General features: G+C 32.0%; 1 long non-coding RNA gene across 1 annotated transcript in view; it reads right to left on the minus strand.

Moving 5' to 3' along the window:
• Nucleotides 1-23510, minus strand: part of LOC118191019 (uncharacterized) — a 117292-nt gene that overhangs the window by 44159 nt on the left and 49623 nt on the right. The gene's annotated exons all lie outside the window — the stretch shown is intronic.

Consider the following 23510-nt stretch of genomic DNA (forward strand, 5'->3'; position numbering starts at 1 on the left):
AGTTCTCTCAGTAATTTATTGTTTCACCGAAAGTCTTTCAAACTTCCTTACAGAATTTGCTATTCAAGATTCAGCTGTTTATACCGTTACTCATTTTAGCTTCAACAGACTGAAAACCCACATTTCACAAGAACTGGAAAATACGTAGAGATGTTTAAATGTTGCAATAGAAGAAGTTCAAATTAAGAACATTTATTCTATAAAGCTTTACAAATTTGTTCCTAATGTTTGGAATCTAATTTGGCTGAAATTTAAATTTATTTTAATTTGCTAAAGCCTACTTTGAGCAAGGTCCGTAGAAAGAACAGGTTAGCTCACTTGGAGTAAACAAACGAAAAGCCAGCGACTCGTTCGGCTGTGACGTCACTGAAGTTCGCTGTAGCATCTCCTAATAGTAATTTCGTATTTCATTTTGAAATATTTTCTATTTTTCATCGGAAAAGTAAAAATTCTAATATTTGGAGTTGAAACTTAACTACCTAAAATATTGTTTACTGTATAGAATAAGTTTTACTTACGAAAAGTTACCTCAGTAATTTATTGTTTCACCAAAAATCTTCCAAACTTCCTTACAGAATTTGCTATTCAAGATTCAGCTGTTTATACCGTTACTCATTTTAGCTTCAACAGACTGAAAACCCACATTTCACAAGAACTGGAAAATATGTAGTGTAGTCAGAGCTTAAATTTTGCCGGATCCGGTACTTTTCAGTTCATGGGATAAATGATAATTCTAGCCGGAGCGCATCGGAGCCCTACATAAGAAGGCTCCGACACTTCTTTTATGTAATTAACAGAACTACAATTTCAGTAGAAACTTAATCTAAAAAAATTTATTTTTAGCAGCAATAAAATTATATTAAAAACCGCTTATTAAATGTTAATTTACCTCTTTACATTTTATTGAATTATTTTAATAAATAATAATCAATTATTAATTAATGGTTAGATAATAATTAATAAATATTAAATGCTAATATTAATTAAGTAATTATTTATTAATTTGATAATAATTAACTATTTAATTTTTAAATGCTAAATGATTTTAATAGTCATTTTATTTATTTATTTACTCTTGTTCCTCTTTACTAACGGTCTTCCATAGGGTTCCGGCACTTCTAATTTTAGAAATTAAGCCCTGAGTGTAGCGATATAGAAGAAATTCAAATTAAGAATATTTATTCTATAAAGCTGTACAAACTTGTCCCTAATGTTTGAAATCTAATTTGGCTGAAATTTAAATTAATTTTTTACTAAAGTCTACTTTCGGTCCAATTGTTTCTGCAGTATTTGTTTCATTTAGAAATCTTAGTTTACTTGTTGCTTTTTTTTTTTTTTTTTTTTTTTTTTTTTTTCAGATGAACTCGCATGAGATTTTCCTGTAATATATGATTAATTTTAATAGATTAAAAAAAAGAAATTGCATAAAATTATAACTCGCTAGATTCTAAAACTTGTTTGTAATTTCTTGATGTAAAGCAGCAACAAGAAACATAAACAAATGAACTATTCAATCTATAACTGAAAGGAAGTGTAATACTTAATCAGCAGACTCTTTAAAATCAGCAGCTGCATTATGTAATTCTATATAAAAATTGAGACTTAATTTTAATTTAAATCTTAATGCTTTGAATTTTACTTTTAAGCAAAAATAAAAAATAAAAATTTCCAAAAGTATTCAGATAGAAGATGTTAACTTTTTATATAAAAAATGAGTAAACGATATTAAAAGAATAGTTGCATATCCTCTATTATGTTTTGCTATTAATATTGTATATTTAGAATTTTATCTTTTAGGTTTCTATATTTATTTCACTTATGTATTGTTTAATTTATAAAAATAATAACGAAATGAAACATGTAGTCATTTTCTGGATTGTCATCCTCATTTTTTATTTCAGAGAAGTAAATCCTAGATATTAATAGGTGGTGTGTGTGATTATGGCAAAGCCTCGAAGGCTATGCGCTTGAAGGGAGGGATGCTTTCGTGGGGGTCTTTCTAAGGGAAACTGGCTCGTATACTCGTTACACATGGGGAAAACCATGAAAACGACCATGCAGCCAGCCCGTTCGCGGGATTCGAACCTCGGACCGAACTACCAGTGTTTAGCGACTTTACCGCTCGGCCGCTGGTGGGCAGATATTAAGAGGACTGAATGTTGTATGTGTTTGTTTTGGTATCAAAAAAGAAATATGTTTATATAATAACTTAAATATTACATTTCTTTCAGCATATTCAGTTTAACAATTAAAAAGGGTGGATGTTTATTTAATATGATGACCTGTGTACAATATCCGCGCAGACATAATGATTACATACGTAGATACTAGCAAAATATAATTCTGCAGGTAAATTTATATAATTAAATGCAAAAGTCAAAATTGGTACTAAATTTTAAACACTACATTCAACAAAATCTTAGTAAATATGGATCTTAATTTTATAAATGAAATTTTGTATGAAATATATCATGGTGCACTGTATGGTAATGGAATGCAAATTTTAAAACAATAATAAATAAAATATTTGCTTAAGTTATATTATTCATTCATAATACAAATCATAACAAATTATAAGTACAGATAGAAAATGAAATTTTATATTTTACAAGAATTTTAGCATATTTGTTTTTTAAACGTTTCTATATTCTTAAATCATACATTTCCTAAATTTTGATTGCATTTAAATGCATGCTGTGAATTACTCTGTTTTCAAATAATATGAAAGAAAAAAGCCTTAATAATTAGAAAATTAATATTGCTGAAGGAACTGCTTTACTATCTTTGCAAAATTACTGTAACTAAATTATCCAGAACTGATAGCCTTAAGTATAATAATACAACTTAATTTGCTCGCCAAATGAATTGTGGACTTCTAAAATGTTGCTTTCTGTACTCTGCGGTGTTGTTAGTCCTTCTTATTGATTACATGTACCCCGTGTATTAATGATATTGTATTTCTGGCATGTACCATATTAACAGTACAATAGGCTCAAATTCTAAGTAATTGACAAGGCCCATCAGCTGAACACTGGTGATTTGACTTCAATTTCTGGAGAAAAGGCTGGTTGCATGGCCATTTTTCCATGTGTAAAACGAGTTAATTAATGCAGTGAGCTACATACACATAATTTAAAACTACTTAAGCATATTTATATGCATCTGTCACAATTCACAACAATATTCAAAACCGTTGGCATTTAAATACACAAAATAAAATGCATTGAAGTTTCTATATATATTAATGAATAAATTAATTTAAGTAACCCGAAAATTCAAAATAACTTGCATCAAATCAAAAAACATTATAAGTTTCTATACCTATGAAATAATACATTTTGCTGATTATTTTTTTATTTTGCCTGCATTATTGGTGCATAATGCAATCGCGCAGTGCGTACCAACCATTATACTACATAAATTTAATTATATTTGAGAGGAAAAAAAAAAGAAAAGAAAAGAAAAAACCGAATGAGTTTTTCACAGTCGCGCACAAGCTTACATTCAGCTTAAATCAATGCAAAAATCTATGTTGATCTGAGGAGAGAAAACTTCAGTGACGTCACAGCCAATACACAGCGAGAACGCATTTTCGTTTGTTTACCCCAAGTGAGCTAACCTGTTCTTTCTACGGACCTTGGGCGGTAGTGAGAGAGAAGGTTGTTAAGCCTAACTAACTGTTAATAGTTCATCAGCAAGAGAATAATTTGCAAGTAATAATTATCAGTTACAAAGACGAGGTCAATCTATATACATGTTCAGAAAATGATTAGATAAAATAGGGATTTAATGATGGTTCTAATTGCAAGCGAGGACGAGTAATTAGTTAAAAGTCTTTAGTGTATTGACAAAAAGGCTACAGAAATTAATTAAATTCTTTTATTTAACAGAGGAATTTTTATGCAAACTTAGACCCTATTCTTATAGCATAGGACTTTCAGAATTCATTATTCAATAAGAAAGCTTACTGAAAATGATAATATTCTTATATATTCATCACTTTTTCAGTATCCTCACAGGTTCATAGGTTCAAATGTCCTATTTCGAAATCAAAGTTATTTATGAGATAAAACCTTACAAAATCTGATAAATCAGTTGTGTGTGCAAATTTTTAAATCTAAATCTCTTACATTAAAGTATTTCTGCATTTAAATTACATCCCATTATTTATTTCAATTTAATTGATTAATGTGTTTGTACTAATATTTCAATTTAATTTTGAAGCACTTTTTGTGTCCTGAAAATGCCAAGTATTTCCATAAAAAAAATAAGCAGGCATACAGAATAATTCATTTAATAGTTCATATAATCGCTTTTAACTTATTTCATGTCTAAATTTTCTACACAGAAATCCGCTGTCTAATTTTTAGTATCGTTTATCGGACGAAATTTTTCAAGAAATGAATTAATAGCTTTATTGAGCAAAACACATCCTTAAAGCTAAACGTATTCTAAGAAGTACAAAAACTGTCAACTCGATTTTGCCCCCCCCTTCAAATCAGTCATTTAAACTTCAAACCGTTCAGGAAAAGGATAAACATCGCGAACATAAAAATCTGCCCTTTTTTATATATACTTTAATAAAAGTAAATGTGTTCCTTCTTTTTATAAGAAAAGGAACCCATTTTCCTTTCTAAACTTTTGAAAGTAGCCAACGCTTAAAAAATGATAAACTACGCCAAGGTAGAAACCCGCCTTTGACAACTCAATGCGCATGCGTGGTTAATGTTGGTTCGAATAGCTTAAGCGGCTAATCGCACCGGTGGTGCGAATAGCATCGGCCGTAATAGCTTAAGGAAATTGCCAATGTTGATGTGCGTAGTTGCTATTTCTTGTTTTTTGTTACCACGTCATTTTGGTGTTTTACCCAAGGAGGTTAGAATAGAAGGAGGGAGGTTTTGCGGTTTCCTCCACTATCGGGGAATGAAACTCCGCGGAACAAGCGGCGTCCATGTTTGTGACTTCAAAACATTGCATTACGGCAGTGACATGTACGTGTTTCTAACCTGTTCCGTGCATTTATTTTCCAGTAAAAATATGTTAAATTTATAATGAAATCCCTCGCTATTGTTGAATTTTTGTTTTAAAGTAATAAAGATGATATCCATAATTTACTATGTACAGCAAATTATTAAGAAATAGTTCGAAATCTAAATGCATGCGCATAACATTAAAGGCTTTAAAAAATGATGTTTCTACATATTTCATGAACTTACTTAGGTTAGAAAATAAATCTTGATAAAATAAAACAGATTTATGTGAATTCATTGATTTCAGTTTATGCGCATTTCATATTTATTAATCTCAAAGAAACTGCCTTTAATTAAGTTGAATTACAGAAATACACCTATATAAGTTTTTGGATACATCTTTCCACATGTTCAATTGTGTAAATATTTTACTTAATTTTATCACTATACTGCCCAGAAATTTGTAAGTTTATGCACTTTTTAACAGCGGTACAGTTTATCTTAACTTAAAAAAATGAATAAAAATGAATAATAATTAATATATAAAGAAAAGCCTAGCTTTATTTAACACCTTTACAATTAATAAAAATAGTAACAATTGATTTCTTACTTTTCATGAAATTTATAAAACGAATAACTAAAACGTTCAAATTATACAATTTAAATCCTTCCATATAGCATTGTATCTTAAGGAACGAAGATACCAGCTATAAACAGAAATATTAAAATGTATTTAATATATTTTGATTATAGTTATATTAAATAACCTATTTTAAGTCCTTTTTTTTCACATCTGGAAAGAAAACCACATGACATTGTGATATTTTTTCACATAGTTGTCATATTACATAAAAAAAAGAAAATTAATACTTACGTGTGAAAAATAATGCCCGGAATTTTTTTCGAGAATCTATTTGTGCATCCATATGGAATACAAGCTGACATGCTTCAAAAAGAAAAGAAAAAAATGTTGCAAAGACAGACTTCCTTGCACAAGTCACGGTGATAACAGGAAGATGGCCGCCAAGCTTCACCGTTTGAGTTGAACCTTCCCTCCTTCTATTCTAACCTCCTTGGTTTTACCGATGTTCTTCATGTCATACAGAGTAAAAGCAGGCGCTGCTTTCTGCAACTCAAATCCACTATATGTTCTTAGTAGTTAATGCTTATTTAGCTCAAAACAAATTTCTTAAATTTTCAATGTTTCCGAATCGCGGTTTTCTATTTGCACATGCCTCTTGTTAAGTGCCTCCACAATAAAATGGGCACCTCTTCTGGGTCCTTAAGAGTGGCCAGTGTTGAAACAAGGCAAGGGCCCGCCATTCGATTAAAAAAAATTACAAATGCCTCCCCCCCCCCAAAAAAAGAAAAAAACCAAAATGTCTTAATGCTAATTCAGAAGTCAAACAACAAAAATCAGCGTTATATTTACAAAATTTTCACAGGACTAGTTTCGATGGTTTTACCGAACCATCATCTTCAGCTGCAAAACCGCAAATGAACAAGATAGGAAATAATGTTTAGATAAGATAAGAAAGCCTGGACAAGAATAAGCAAGTGGTGCCATCTGTTGGCGAAACCAGAACTAAAACATAATTTCTCTAAAAGCCGAAGGCAAATTTGGATTGGAATTAGGATCGTTAACTAGAACAGAAAGATTTTTATGAATGAAATGCCTCTAGAAAATCCAGTTCTCCAATGGAAGATGTTTTTTGAATAATTTTGGCAGCAGAAAAATTGAAAGTGTGATTTTCGGACCAACAATGTTGAGCAACAGAAGACTTTTGTGTTTCCTTTTTTCTAACATATGCCTCATGTTCTTTGACGCGAAATTTTAAGGCTCTCTTAGTTTGGCCAATGTAAATTAAACCACACTGGCAAGGAATCCTATAAATACCCCAGGAATTCATATCCGGAATGGGGTCCTTGAGTATAGAAGTTGGAATTTTATTGATGGGAGAATAAACAACCCGAAAGTTAAATTTCTGCAAAATATGTGCAACTTTATAGCTAATTGATGGAAAGAAGGGAATGACAACAGAATTTTTATAATCTCCTAAAATAAGAGTGTGGCTTTTAGTGTGTTGAGATGAAAATTTTTTAACTGCTTGATTAATAATGTTGGGTGAAAAGCCCCTGTCAATAGCTATTGCTTTTAAATAATTTAGTTCTTCATCAAGGGCTAGTTTGGAGGAGCAAACTTGAAAAGCACGGAAAACATAGGAATAAAATGAAGCTAACTTTTGTTTAGTCGGATGACATGATTTAAAGTGTGGTGGAAGGCAAACCGATGAAGGTTTACGGTAAACTGTAGTACTGAAGTTGGATGTGTTACGTGTGACCAGAATGTCGAGAAACGGAAGAGAATTGCAAGTCTCAAGTTCAAAAGTGAACTGAATAGCAGGATCAATAGAATTCATTGTTGAAAGAACTTTATTTAAATCATCTTTATTACCTTCAAACAGGGTAAAAGTATCGTCTACGTAGCGGAACCATGCCGGGAAGTTTAAAGTTTCAAATAATTTTGATTCATAATAATGCATGTAGATATCAGCCAGGATGGGACTGAGGGGGCTTCCCATGGCTAATCCCTCAGTTTGCTTGTAATATTTATTTTGGAAAACAAAATGTGTTTGTTTCAAACAGAGTTGAGTGAGAGAAATTAGCTCATCAATTTCGATGCAAGAGAAATGAAATTCGCGAAGTCTGGTTTCTAGACATCTTAATGCACCCTCCACTGGGACATTAGTGAATAATGATTTTACATCAAAAGAAACCATGAGTAAATTACTAGGAGAAATGTTTTTAACCTTTTTTACAAACTCTATTGAAATTTTATGGTGTAAATGTTATTGTCTAATAGAGTGGAAAATCTCGAAACTAAATATTTAGCTAATGGATACGAGGCAGTACCTAAATTTGATACAATAGGGCGGAAAGGAATACCACTTTTATGAATTTTGGGAAGAGCATATAATCTGGCACAATTCGCAACAGATGGAATAAGCGAATGTTTCAAGTTGCTTGAAATGATTTGCGAAGATTTGATCGCAGTTTTTATTTTGGATAAGTCCGAAGGCGAAGGATCTTTAGGGATCGGATTATATGGTCCTTCGTTTAAGAGTTTAGTGACACCATCGATGTAAGTGTTCTTATCCATGACGACTATCTGGCCACCTTTGTCGGCCTTTGAAATGATAATATCCGGGTTAGAATGAATTTCACGCATTGTAGCTCTTTCTCTCGCAGTTAGATTTGGTTTCAAATGTTTATTATTGAATTTCACATTATGAGCGATAAGATGCCTAATCATTTCTTTCTGTGAATCTGATACTTTACTGAACTTGAAAGCTTTTTCGATAGGAGCCAAAATCTTTGGAATCGAGGGTTTACAGGTTTGTGAGAAGTTAAAATTATATTTTAGAATTCTCTCTTGTTCTTCTGAAAGACTAACATTAGAAATATTAACTATTGGCTTGATGTTTACAATGGGAAGATTTTTTGAACTACTTGAACTGGAAGACTGTAAAAGAAGTTTTTCGAATTTAACTGCAAGGGTGTTTTTATGACGGTTAACTGCATTCTCCGTTCTAGACCAAGACTTTTGTTCAAGGGCAGTGAATTTTGGATATGCTTTAGCGAGTTCCAGATGAAGCTTATAGAGTTCATGTTCAATTTTGGACAATTGTTGACGTGTATCCCTTATCACGGACCGAAGTAAGGCAAGCTTGCAATTTAACAGAATTCTTGAAACGCGACTCGAAGGTTTTTGATTAGATTTGATTTGAATAAAATTGGGGATCAATTTTTTACATTTACATTTAAGTAAAAAGTTAAGATGATTCAGGAATTTTTGCCGTTTCAGGCGTAATTTAGTGAAACGATTAACGGATGAAGGCATGATAAACAATGCAGAAAATTAAACTAAATTAACTGAGCAATAATAAAGTACACACAAAACAGCAGAAAAATCCCTCACTGAAATGAATAGAAAGTAAAACGTTTGTAAGCAAAATGCATAAAATCAGACAAGCAAAGCACAATATCCAAATGTACAAAACATAAACATAACTTAAAAATTGCAAAAATGTACTCACCGAAACTCCTACAATCACAAAATGGCGGCCACACCACGTGCAAAAAAGAAAGCAAAATGTAAGCCTGTTTGGGGCTTCTATAATTAAGACACAATAACACGCCGAATAAATACTAATCCAGAAGTCAAACAACAAAAATCAGCGTTATATTTACAAAATTTTCACAGGACTAGTTTCGATGGTTTTACCGAACCATCATCTTCAGCTGCAAAACCGCAAATGAACAAGATAGGAAATAATGATTAGATAAGATAAGAAAGCCTGGACAAGAATAAGCAAGTGGTCTTAATGCTAGTATACGGTACACGCGGTATTTGGCAACTTTTGGTGATATTCAGGTTTAGTCTTGATAGCGGTAATTTTTTTTATGACGAGTAGTAAACACGTCATTTTGGTGTTAGCAACAATTTTCAAAATAGCACCAAGGCCGTACTGCACATTAGGATTTTACATGGAGGTTAAAATAGTTACTAGTAAGAGGGTATTTAAAATAATACATTATAGTGTTTTTTGCTGTGTGCATGTAAAATCTCTCAATAAATTTCATTTCTGATTAGATACTCATGCGTTCAGTTTCACAAATATAAAATTGGATGAATTTTTTTTTCTCTTTTTTGAAGAACCATGCAGCGTCCGTAAAGGTATTCTAAACAAAAACATGATGGGAAGTTATTTACAGTGAAAATCAAAACTTCTATCGCTGGTAAGTATGTTGTTTATTTTTATTTGAAGAGGCTAAAAATATGTATATATAAACTATTTAAAGTCCTAAATTAAATATCGATGGATTAAAGCCAAGTAATCTAAATTTCGAAGGTAATTTAAGCGAAAATTGGAAGAAATGGAAACAAAAATTCCAAATTTATATGTTAGCGTCTGGTGGTATTACTAAATCACCTGAAATTAAAGTAGCTATTTTATTGCATTGGTGAAGAAGCACTTGAAAAGTTTAATACTTTTAATTTAAGTAAAGAAGATAAGAAGGATGTTGACAAAGTAATTGAAGCTTTCGAAAATTTTTGCATACCGAAAGCAAACGAAAGTGTTGATAGACATATAGTATTTTTCTGTCGAACACAACATGTAAGTGAATCGTTTGATGATTTCTTAACCGATTTAAAGAAATTAAGTAGCAAGTGTGGATTTGCAGAATTAAAAGATGGTTTAATGAGAGATAGAATAGTAAGTAGAATTTTAAATAAAAATCTGAAAGATAGATTATTAAGGGAAGATCAGTTAACATTGGAGAAATGTATTAAAATGTATAAAGCTTCTGAATTAGCAGAACTTTAGCTGAAAACTTTAACTGAAGAAAATAAAATAGAAATGATCAAACGTAATAAATTTCCACCTTCAGAGGAAAAAAGTCAGCCTTGCAAGAAAAACTATCATGTAAAACAAAAGCAACAAAGTGCTAAATCTTCTTCAGACTATCAAGGAAATAAGTACAATAATTCGAAACCACGTAGAAAATCTGGAACGTTTCGTAAGTTATACAATTGTCATGCTTATAATAAGATCTGTTTGTACTGAAAAAGAAAAATCACTTTTCTAAAATGTGCACTTCTAAAAATGTTAATGTTATACAGAGCATGAGTTGCATAATAATGGTAATGAATATATTTTAGGGTCAGTAGAAGATACCAATCCATTTTCTAAAAATAGAACAGAAGGGTTTGAAAAACTAAAAGTAAACATATCTAAATGTTTATTTGTTAAGTTGGATACTGGAGCTCAGTGTAATGTGTTACCATTGCCTAAATTTAAACAATTAAATTTAAGAGATAAATGTTTGACTAAATCAAAAGTCACTTTAAATAATTACAATGGTACTATAATTGATGTAGTCGGAAAATGTAAATTATTATGTGAAACATCAAAAGGGAACAAGTATGAAGTAGAATTTCAAGTCGCAGCATGTGATAAAACTGTTCCAGCTATTTTAGGTTTACCTACGTTGCAAAAATTAAACCTAATACGAAGGATTTGTACAGTAAATCATGATTCCAATGAAAAGTTACCAAAATCTTTAAAAGGATATCAAGATTTACTTAAAGGAACTGGGAATTTAACTGGGTGTACATATCATATTAAATTAAAACAGGAGCTGTTGGTAAAATAGAACCCTGTAGCTTAGCTTATTAAATCCATTAAAAAAGGAATTAGCAAGAATCGAAAAAGAGGGTATTATAAAGAAAGTTAACCAACCAACAGAATTCGTGAATTCATTAGTGGTAGTAATGAAAAAGGATGGTAATTTAAGAGTGTGTTTAGATCCTCAGCACCTTAACAAAAATATACTGAGAGAACATTATCACATACGAACCTTTGAAGAAATTTCATCTCAAATAACAAATGCGAAGGTTTTTAGTATTTTAGATGCAAACAAAGCATTTTGGCAAATTAAACTGTCAGATTCAAGTTGTGAATTTACAACATTTAACACTCCGTTTGGTATATATTGTTTTTTAGGTTGCCATATGGACTGAGTTCATCACCAGAAGATTTCCACAGAAGTTTTTCTGAAATTTTTAGTGATTTAGAAGGAGTTCAAATATATATAGATGACTTATTAGTTTGGGGTAAAGATTAAAAAAAAAAAAAAAAAAAAAAAAAAAAAAAAAAAAAAAAAACATGATTTTAAGATTAAAGAAGTTGTTGGACAGAGCCAGAGAAAAGAATGTTAAATTTAATTTAAATAAATGCAAATTTGGGCTGAATGAAGTGAAATATATGGGACATATATTTTCTAAAGATGGCTTAAAACCAGACGTAGGCAAAATTAAGTCTATTCTAGATATTAAACCACAAAAAATGTGAAAGAATTAGAAACTTTCCTAGGAATGATTACATATGTTTCTAGATTTATACCTAATGTATCAGAATTGACATCATGTTTAAGAGATTTGTTGAAAAAACAAGTCATCTGGAATTGGAATGCAACACATGAAAAAGCATTTAGAAGACTAAAAGATGTCTTAATAAATAAACCAGTATTACAGTATCATGATATAAACATGCCAGTAGTTTTATCTGTAGATGCATCTCAAGAAGGACTGAATAATTTATCAGTAGCATATGCATCTAAGGCATTAACAGATACACAGAAGAATTATGCTCAAATTGAAAAGGAAACTTTAGCTATTGTATTTGCGTGTGAGAAATTTCACCAGTATATATTTGGAAAATATATTACTGTAGAAAGTGACCATAAACTACTGGAATCAATTTTCAAAAAGCCATTAAATAAATGCCATGTAAGATTACAAAGAATGCGTATAAGATTACAGCCATATTAGTTTGAGATAAAATATAAACCAGGAAAAGAACTTTTTATAGCGGATGCATTACAAAGATCATTCACTGATAAAGGATCTGATTTCTTTGAAGGAGACATAGACGCTCATGTTAGATTGGTTGTAGAATGTATACCAATGTTTAAAGGTAAAACGAAAGTTTTTCAACTGCAACAGAAAAAGATGAAGAACTACAGCTTTAAGAAAATTAATTAAAACTGGATGGTTAGATGAAAAATTAATGGTTACAGAACTGGCAAAACCATATTTTAACTTCAGAGAAGAACTATCAGAAGCAAATGGATTAATATTTAAAAATTACTGTGGTGTTGTACCAAGAAGTTTACGAAAAGATATGTTAAGCAGAATTCATTATGGTTATTTAGGAAGAGTAAAATGCAAGATCAAAGCAATAGAAATATTATATTGGCCAGGAATGTCGAAAGAAATTGAAGATTTGGTACTGAATTGCCAAACATGTTTAAGTTTACAAGCTAATACTAAAAAACCAATGATATCTAAAGAAATACCTAATGGTCCATGGGGAGTATTGGGATCAGATATCTTTTACTTTCAAGGAAGGTATTATCCAATAGTTATAGATTATTTTGGCAAATATGTTGAAATTGGACATTTGGAAGATCTGTCAAGTGTAGCAGTGATAAAGCAATTTAAAGCAATTTTTGCAAGACATGGTATTCCGAAAATAGTATATTTGGATAATAGTCCACCATATAATTGCAGGAAGTTTTGCAAGAAGATGGAATTTTGAAACCAGAACTTCAAGTCCAAATTACGAACAATCTAATGGAATGGTTGAAAGACATATTCAAACTGTCAAGCGAATGTTAGAAAAAGCTGTAGTTGACAACAAGGATCCATATTTAGTATTACAGGAATATCGTAACTCTCCTATTTCAGATGAAATTAAGTCACCTTCAGAATTTATGTTTGGAAGAAAAGTAAATGGATTGATGTCTATAAAAGAGAATTTCGTCCAAGTTAAACGATATGAAGACCATAAACAAAATTTACTGAAGAGACAAACCTTACAAAAAAGTTATTATGATAGGAATACAAGACCGTTAAAAACACTGAAAATGGGAGATCATGTTTACATAAAAGAGAAAGGGAAAAACCTAAATGAAAGAGGGAAAATCATAGAAGAAGCAGAAAGACCACGTTTATATAGGATTATAAGAACAGATGAAAGAATTGTAGGAAGGAACAGAAGAGACTTTCTTCTAACTAATCAGAGAGAGAATCAATTAGAGGAACTAATCAGAAAGAGTTTAAAATACAAAATAACTATGAGAATGAAGTTGTAGATGAACCCGAGATACCTGAGAATAGCAGGAGCACTACAAATTTAGATGTGCCTGTAAGTCCTTCAGAACCTAACAGAAGTGTTTGTGTCATCAAATAGTGAAAGAGGTATAGTATCATCAAATTTTTCAAATGGACATAACTACGTTACTCGATCTGGTAGGACTGAAGAAACTTTATTATTTAAAAGAATATGTTTAATTTTACTATTATTATTACTTTTGATAAAAAAGGGAGATGTTATATATGTAACTGTATCTATTATTATCTTTAATCATAACTGTAATATAGAATAGTAGATGAGCAATGTAGAATAAACGATGTTTGTGTACATCTTGTAATCATCACTGAGCATATACCCAACATATAAGAACAACACAAACAAACAACATAACAAAATGAGTAGTATGGACAAAATGAGAAGAAAGTGCAAGTTAAGTTGCCGCCATCAATTGACGAATAAGTTGAGTTTCTAGAGGAAAGTCCAAATTAATGAACTAAAGAGTCAAGTATGAGTAAAAAATGTTAAGGCTGGAGAATGTCAGATCAATATTTGTGTTTTTCTCTGAGAAACAGAGAATATATAAAAGACGATGCAGTTGTTAGGATAAGTGTGGACTGAATAGAAGACATTTTTTAATATAATTTTGAATTGTGCGTACTTTGAGATCACGGTGGATATAAGAATTTGGAATGAACCGTGGCTCGTTGATAATCTCTCTAAGGTCTTTATTTTGAAGAGCTTGGATGTGTTGAAGGTGAGTTTTGGCAGCTTGTTCCCAGACAGGACTAGCATAGAGTAATGCTGGTCGAAGAGTAGATTTACATAAGAGGAGTTTATTTGAAGCGGTTTATAGTAGCAAGCGTGATATTAAATTTTTTCACAGTTTGCTTGAGATTTTTTTGAAAAGTCGATTTTTTATTTACAATGATTCCTAGATATTTGACTTCGTCTTTATCAAACAGTAGAGGTCTTGGTAATATAAAATTTTCTTGTCCTTTACGAAAAATTTTTCCTTTTGATTTTTCAGAATTAACTGCAATCCGCCAAAGAGTGAGTCAATTTTCTAGATGATTGAAGTAATGTTGAAGAAGGAGCTGGACAGCTGTAACTATAGAAGCTTGTATCATAATTGCAGTATCACCTGCGAAAAGAGCTATGGTAATTTGTGAGACTGTAGCAATATCATAAGTGTAAATGTCATATAAATATGTTGAAAGTACTGATCCTTGGGGCACTCCAACGAAATGTGATAGAAACAGTACTGTCAATTTTCACTGCAAAGATTCTGTCTTGGAGATAGAAAGCAAACTAATACTACGATCGGCGAAGTTCAACTTGATAAGTTTTTATATAAGTCTCCGGTGCCATACCCTATGAAAAGCTTTCGCAATGTCAAGGAAAATGGCTCTGATAGGGAACTTAAAATTGAAACCGTCAGTAATATTGTTGATGACACGAAGCAGCTGGTGATTAATACTGTGAAGAGGATGGAAGACAAACTGTTCTTCTGGAATGTAGGAGCTTTGTGGAATAATTTGATTAAGATGATATAGAATAATTTTTCAATTATTTTAGAAAGCTGACCGAGAAGGCTAATTCAGCGGTAGTTTTGTGGAAACATGGAATTTTGATGCGGTTTTGGGAAGACGACGATGATGTCATGTTTCCATATATTAGGAAAATAAGAGAACTTGATGACAGTTGATTATCTTAGTAAGGGATTGATAGAAAGATGTTTCAGCGCTGTGGTAGAAATACCATCAACACCTGGAGCTTTTTGGGTTTTAATGAGCTAATATAATCGGCAACCATCTAAGGCGTGGCGAGGAATGGAGAGTTCAAAGGACCTGGGATTTTTAAGACAGTATTAACAACATCTTTGACTTTGGAGATATGATTGCTGTCGTGAGGGGTAGTATTGAGAAAAAACGTTTCTTCTAGTATATCTGCAAAGGTGTTAGCTTTATCTTCGTCTCAAAAACCATTCCGAAGGTACCATGATATGTCGGGATTCGCTTGAAAGGATTCTTAAATTTCTTTGCATTGCCAAAAAGAGAATTATCTTCAGTTGCGAGAGAGTTGAGAAAGTTTCGCCAGCGTTTACGTCTTGAAGTTACTAATGACTTTTTGATGTCACGTTGAAGAGCGTTCAGTTGCGTTTTGAGGCTTGGGTTTCTTGTATTTTTCCTAATACGATTTTTGCATTTGACTTTTCTGTGTTATGCTGACTGGAAGAGGAAGAAAAGTATGGGAACTATTTATGCTGATTTCAAGAAAGATGGGATTATGGTCAGATGAGAGAGCTGGAATAACAGAAATTCGGCGGTTACAGTCGAGGTTTTTGGATAGAAAAAGTCAATAACAGAAGAGCTATTATAGCCGTAATGCGTAGGTTTATCAGTAGCGTGAATAGTATAATTTTTATTTTGAATCATGCTGAAAATGTGTCGTCCATTTCTATTGCTAGCTCCGTAATTCTAGCATTGATATTAGCGTTGCAATCTCCTCCAATTAAAGAAAGTGAGTTAAAATCCATAATTGCTCAATTTCAGAGATAATGGGACTATTATCAGGAAGTATGTTTCGATTAAATTCGTGATAAATTAATCGAAATCGAATTAATCGAAATTTTTATATTTATCTCGAATTAATCGAAACATTTCGATTAAATTCGAGATAAATTTTTTTTTGGTGCTGAATTTGAAGTTCTATAGTATTGCTTTCAAAAGCTGTAGAAAAATTTTGTTTGAGTTGATGTTTGGATGCTCCTTTTAACAAAAGAGATGATTCCACCTCCGCGTCCGGTTTCTAGATCCGCACAGTAAGTAGAATAGTTTGCGTAAAGCACTTTCAGTGCAGATTTCAAATATGTTTCCTGTATGAACTATGGTCCTGTAGAACTATGGTTAGTTTCATTACGTAAATAATAAATATTATTGCAAATCTTGAATTTCTACTGATAAAAAAATACCAGTTTGTTTCTAAATAGTCCATATAAACAGCACATTTTTATCAAACAGTTGATATTAAGCTTGTTGTATAAACAAATGATGTGAATTATATGTACATTTTATTTCTAGATTCTATAGTAGTATTGAGTTAAAAGTATCCAAATGAGAAAACATTATTTTTCGGTGCGCAAAATGCAGTATTTTTAAAAGTGGTTTTAACAAAAAAAAAAAAAAAAAAAAAAAAAAAAAAAACATTATTTTTGAACTTTTACATGAACTTTAAGTGATCTAGCAAAGATTTAATGAGGGCACGTATATGGTGACGTTCCTGACGTATAGAAATATATTAAAAAGAAATAAAAAAGTCAAGAAATATGTTAGAACTGGGTCAATAAAATAGGGTGAAAATGTACTTCCACTGCTTAGCGATTTTTTGAAAATCGCCAGTAAAAGCTCAGATTCTTAGGGGGCCAAGGGCCACGAAACGCGGGTTCCTGGGCCGGAGCCCTATTCCAGGCTAATAAAATATGTAATAAACGTAGCATGAAAACATAACATAAATAATATAAAAATGCACAATGAATACGATAGTCCTTATAGGATGAAAAAACGATGGCAAAGTGTTCGTAATAAAGGATATATGAAATGAAGCAAGTCCTTCGATGTTCGAAGCTTGTTTAAAAAGCACCGATGGAGAAGTGGGAGTGATGAAATGGGTCAAATGGTACACGTGAGTGAAGGTTTAACGATTTGCTGGCGGAAGCTTAGCTATTGGCTAAAAGTAAGGAAAGCACCATATCACAGACAACTACAGGTTTTAGAATAGAAGAGAAACACGCTAATGTGACAATCAAAATCATAAAAACAACCTTATATTTAGCGTAAGTATATTGAAACAATCGATTTCGAGGGCAAATAAAGGTCCCTCCTCATCAGGAGAAAGAAATACCTAGAAGGAAGAAAAATAAGGGGAAGGAATCTGAGAAACACGTGGTCCTTATCAGCACTGCACGTGGTTATAACCGGATTTTTAATCAGAGTTACACTGCTGCCTACTTTTACTGAGCCAGGCTATCTGATCAAACATGTAACACAAAGGACAAGAAAAATCAGCGAAGTTAAAAATAGGGAGCGAGGGGCAACTGCACCTTCACGCTCAAAATCTGAACTTCGTTTTGAAGTTACATGTTTGATCATATAGCCTGGCTCTGTAAAAGTAGGCGGCCAGTGTAACTCTGATTAAAAATCCGGTTATAACCTCTTGCAGTGCTGATAAGGACCACGTGTTTCTGAGACTCCTTCCCCTTTATTTTTCTTCCTTCTAGGTATTTCTTTCTCCTGATGAGGAGGGACCTTTAGCTGCCCTCGAAACCGATTGAGTGTTTCAATATACTTACGCTAAATACAAGGTTGTTTTTATGATTTTGATTAACTACAGGCTTTGTTCCAAATAATAAAATACAAATAGTAACACGAAAGGAAAAACATGCTATAACAGCATACAGGTAAAATGAAATAAAAGCAAAACAAATGATTTCAATAATCACTCTAAATGTCTAAGAACGACTCCAGGCGTCTTCTGTTAACTGCATGATAAGGATAATAATTTAGTATTGTTAATTGAAGGGTTGTTAACACTGGAAATTCTGTTAAAAATTTTTTTAGAAATTTTTGCAATAAATACAGTAATAGGTTTTATGCCAAGCTCTTCGTGTATAGTTGCATTACGGCAGAACCAGCGAGCACGAGCAATTTGGCATAGTGTAATGTTTTGACTAATTAGCAATCTCTGAAACGTGGTCTTACATACAAAACCCCAGACGGGACAGGCATATGGCCTTAAGGATGAGTAACTTGTTGTCAAGGGATAAAAAAAGAGTTCTGGCGAATTAAGGGGTGAAGAGTAGAGTAAACGCTCAGAATACGCTGCATTAACAAAGTTGCGAAGGAGAGAGTTAAGTGACGTCCCTAAATGGGTCTGACTATGTCACTAAGCTTGTGACCTCACAATGTATTCTCTATAGATATAGAAATAAGTATAATAAATTGTTTATATTTCAAATTACCATGACACAATAAGTGAATTGTACCAATTATTAAAACGGTAAACGACATCGCAGTCTCTCATACTTTTATTTCATACAGCTTCAGTATTTTAAAATATTTATAATTCTTAGCATTTATGCAAATAAAAAAAAAGATTTTAAAAAATTTAAATTCATGTTATGGAATACTATTTTAATTTTATCCCTTTTACTAATTATCTTGTTGCTATGTAACGATATAATTCCTTACATACCAGTAAGTAGACAATTTTCATTATTTTCTAAAAAATTTAAACCTTACATTAATAAAAAAGGAAAATATATTTTATTGCATATCAAAAGCATACACATTTTTCATATCACTGTTTCTTAAATTCCATAATCATGTCATATTCTCTGTAGGATACTAGAATTCTGTACATTAATAAATAAAAAAATCTGATTTCTCACAATGAAAGAAAATAAGATTAGAAAATAAATACTACAAATTTGGAACACACACACATTATCAATGAACTTATATTATCAAGTGCAATTACCACAGCAAACACTACGTATTAAAATAATGAGGTAAAAGTTACTTATAGGGTCAAAGTTTAGTTTTGCTGCTGTTGAGTAGATCGTCGGTGTATTGATATTTATCGTAAATCGGAAAGTATTATCATTGTATTAAAAACATTTTTTAAAATATAATTTACAATTAAATCAACAATACAAATTTAAAATACACAAACGATATATTAAACATTGCACATAAAATACGTTACATCACTGCTCGGCATCACATATAACTTCGCTTTGCCCATGTGCACAACGATCTGTATTCTCTCCAAAAAATCAAAGAATTTCACAAACTCGGTGTTTATGTACACATCGATCTATTTTAAACTTAAAAAATCAGAGAATTGCAAAAACTCGGCATCGCGCACAATCTCGGCATTGCGCACTACCTTGACTTTGCTCATGTACACAGCGATCTCTTTTCACTTAAAAAACCTCAGAGAATTGCACAAACTAGGCATTGCGCTCTGCATTGGTTATGCCCATCTTCTAGGATTGAACCGAAGAGATAACAAAATATTAAAAATAAGAATCTTTAAAAAGAAAATTAAAGCAATTTTTCGCTTACGCTTTTCAAGAAAATGGAAAGTCTTTTTGAGTGTTTTTATATATTTTTTTAAATTTATATCGGGGAGAAACCTCCCTGAACACATATATTCCGCTAAATATGAATCAAATTCGCCATCTACGAGATTTGTACTGCGACGCAAATGACGCTTGATTCCAGACCAAGTGATCTATATGGAATTAGTGTGCGCACCCGTCTCAGGATCCCAGAGGTACAGACTGTGGTTGACAGTCAGATGTACATAACCTAAATTTTTTAGGCCACCATATACCTTACACCACTTTGAAACTACAACTGATCCAGGCAACACCCATGCAACTATCACTCTCTCCAAACTCACCTTTGATCTATTCTCAACCCTTCTAAAAACAACTGTTCGTTCCTCTTTCTATACCACTAATTACCCAGTGACCATCCACAGGCTTTCCTCTTCCATACGTCATTTTTACGAACTTACTCTCATCTACTTCAGATATTACTCCCTTACCACCAATCGGAACACTATCATTTATCATTGTCGTCATACACATTTCTCTGGGAAACATAAAACAGTCAGCAACAGCATGCTAATGCACTTCCATTTCTTGAATCACAGATTCATTTCCCATTTTCGAAAACCAACACATCGTAATTCTCAAAATACCACATATACTCAAATGTCTATAACTAAACCGTTACCCTTTCCTTATTACTCCTACAAACATCATGCGTATTCACCTTTCCTTGCTTTCTAGATTGTTATTCAAATCCATCCATACTTCCCTTTCTCTCACTCAAATGGATGGCTATGACTAAACCATAAACCTTTCCTTACAATACTACAAACATCATGCGTATTCACTTTTCCTTGCTTTCTACATCGCCATTAAAACCCATCCATACTTCCCTTTCTCTCGCACAAAAGCATATTATTACCACATTTCGAACTACCAAAAAAAGTAGCAATCAAACCAACTTTCATACACCATTCAATGACGGCGCGTTTCCCTTGCACTTCCAATAAAGTAACAAATGTGCACATTCACTCACCTCTCTCAGCATCAAAGATAAATCCATAGCGACTGTTTAACGAAATATATGCAGAAAAATGGCAAAAACACACAGGGAAAAAAACACTCGATTGATAATACCACATAAGAACATTCAAACGGGAACTGAATTAACTGCTCAAATTAACAAATAAAAATTCTAAAAAATCGTCTGCTTGAAATAACTGCAGGTATATTTTTGTAAGCATAAATTATAGTCTTCTACTTGATAATTTTGTTTTCATGGAAAATGGTGCTTTTAAAGAAGCAATGGATGTGCTCATTCCGAAGAAATTTATTCGTATCTAGTTATTAAAAAACGCTGTGAAAGCCATGTGTTTTCGTTATATAAAGCTACGATAGTTAATATTCTCAACAAGAAATTAAAATAAATAAATAAATAAAAAATCTGAAAGGTTTCAGATTTTAAATTACGTCTAAAGGCGCGTTTTTTTAACGTTTTGTGTGTTACCTTTATTTATTAAATATCAGGTTCTTTGCACTTAAACCATAAAATTCAGTTCAAAAGCAATGTCGCAAAATAATTTTAAGTTGAGCATATCTTTAGAATTTCCGATACACAGTCTTGCGTGCTGGAGATAAAAATGTTTTTTTCCTGTACATTGTTGCCATTGCTCGCTTTGAAATCGTTGAGTTTGTTAATCAAAATTTCATTATAAGTTTTAAAAAATATAAAACAGATAATAAAACAAATTCCAAATTCGGGCTTTCAGATTCCCATATTCGGGTGGAAACGTACGTTATTCAAAATTTGATGGCTCTAGGTACCATTTTGTTTTTACAATGCGAGAAACATACATATATTTATGCAGATTCTTCATTATTTAATTTTTTAAATATAATACAGGGCTCTAATATTTGGTGGCAACAATTTAAAAAGTGAATCAACGTTTATAGTGAATCAAAATATCGAATTAGCCATGTTGGCGCGTTTATTGCCCATTCAAAAAAAGTCGCCAAGTAGTGGGCTAAACCGAATTTGAGCCTAAACTAGCGTAGGTTATAGAAAGAATGTGTTTATTTATTTACATTATGTACGTACAGGAAAAAGAAATTTCAGTTTTTCTTACATTAAATATTTGGTAACTTTTAGAACCCAATTCAAAACTTAAAAATCGTTGCATTTTTCCGATTTTGCCTCATTCTAAAGTAAGAAAATTTATTATTTTATTACTAAAACAAGCTCGCAGCATAATCCTACGTTTGTCTGATAGAGTATTAAAGAGATAGGCAAATAACTACATGTTAATTAATTAAAAACACTTGCGAAAAATTTTGGAAACTTAAGAAACTTATTTTTTAAACCCTTAAACCCTAATTTAAAAATTACAGACTACTAAAAAAATTCTAAATACATATTTTAAAAGTTCTTATAAATTCAGTTTTACCAGCTTAAATATTTCTCGACCACTTCTTGTGACCACACTTGATTTGGAAGGTAAATAAGTTTCTTTCCGAATTATTGCTTCTTTCCTTTCAACAATAGGTTCCACCATTCGCTCGTTTTCTGCCAATGTGTTATCTTTCTTCAGAAGAAATACGTAACTAGTCCGATCCAGTCTCTAAAGGATACAATCGCTGTCGTGGAGTGGCCGAACTAATTTCTTAGGACCTACACCTAGTTTAGCTACATGTTGCTCTCCATCTCTGTCATTGAGAATTTAATCACTTGAACAAAGTGCCAGTTCAATTCTTTCAATGTTATCGGAACCTACAAGGACTTTAGACAATCTCTGATTTTTTTAAAATAACGAATTCGTCTTCTAAGATGATTGCCAACTATCAAATCTAAATCTACTGTTTCTATCACCGAAAAAGCATTTTGACTTTCATATAAGAAGTGAGCAGGCGTTAATGGTAACGATTCATCGGGATATTTCGACAAATAGGTGATGGGTCTTTTTTCTTTTTAATTAATTATATTTAATTATATTCTCATAGTCGCACACGATGGTGTTAATTTTTCATAAAATAAACGTGCCATGTCGAAACATCTCTTAAACAATTCTTTTACACTAAGAATCATGCACTCCCATCGTTCACCATACCATGGTGCACTCGGAAGATTAAACCTCCATATTATCTTTTTTTAAAGCGCTTTATGATTCTATCTACTTCCAATCTTTATTTGAGGAGCTCCAGCAATGCCTCTAAAGTTTGTCCCGTTATCGGGGAACAAGATGGATATCTTTCCCCGATGAGCAATGAATCTTAGCATTGCTTGCACGAATGCTTCCGCTGATAATGAGGTTATTAGTTCCAAATGGACTTCCTGGTAAACCTCACAAGTTACGAATTAACAATTATTATTACGAATTTTATACATATGTAAATAATTTTAGGCAAATTATATATAAAACTGCAGTAATGTAACATGAAATGAATATATACGAATTGTTGCTTCAAAACTAATATTACAAGAGTAAGTCTATTTAACATTGAGGTAAATGGTCATCTCGCTAAATTGGCGAGATATTGCCAAGCTGACAATAGCTTTGCCGTCTAATTTTTGTCGCGAAATTTGGCGAGAAATCGAAAAAAGTCGCCACATTTGGTGACTATTTCCCAACATTTGGGTCCGGTCCTTGTATAACTGTAATTGGTTCTGTAATTGATCCCTATATGTAACCGTATCAAGTTTTT

This window comes from Stegodyphus dumicola, chromosome 2 (genome assembly GCF_044657685.1).
Source record: "Stegodyphus dumicola isolate Sdum_Otavi_A_Nest chromosome 2, ASM4465768v1".
In the NCBI taxonomy this organism is placed as follows: domain Eukaryota; kingdom Metazoa; phylum Arthropoda; class Arachnida; order Araneae; family Eresidae; genus Stegodyphus; species Stegodyphus dumicola.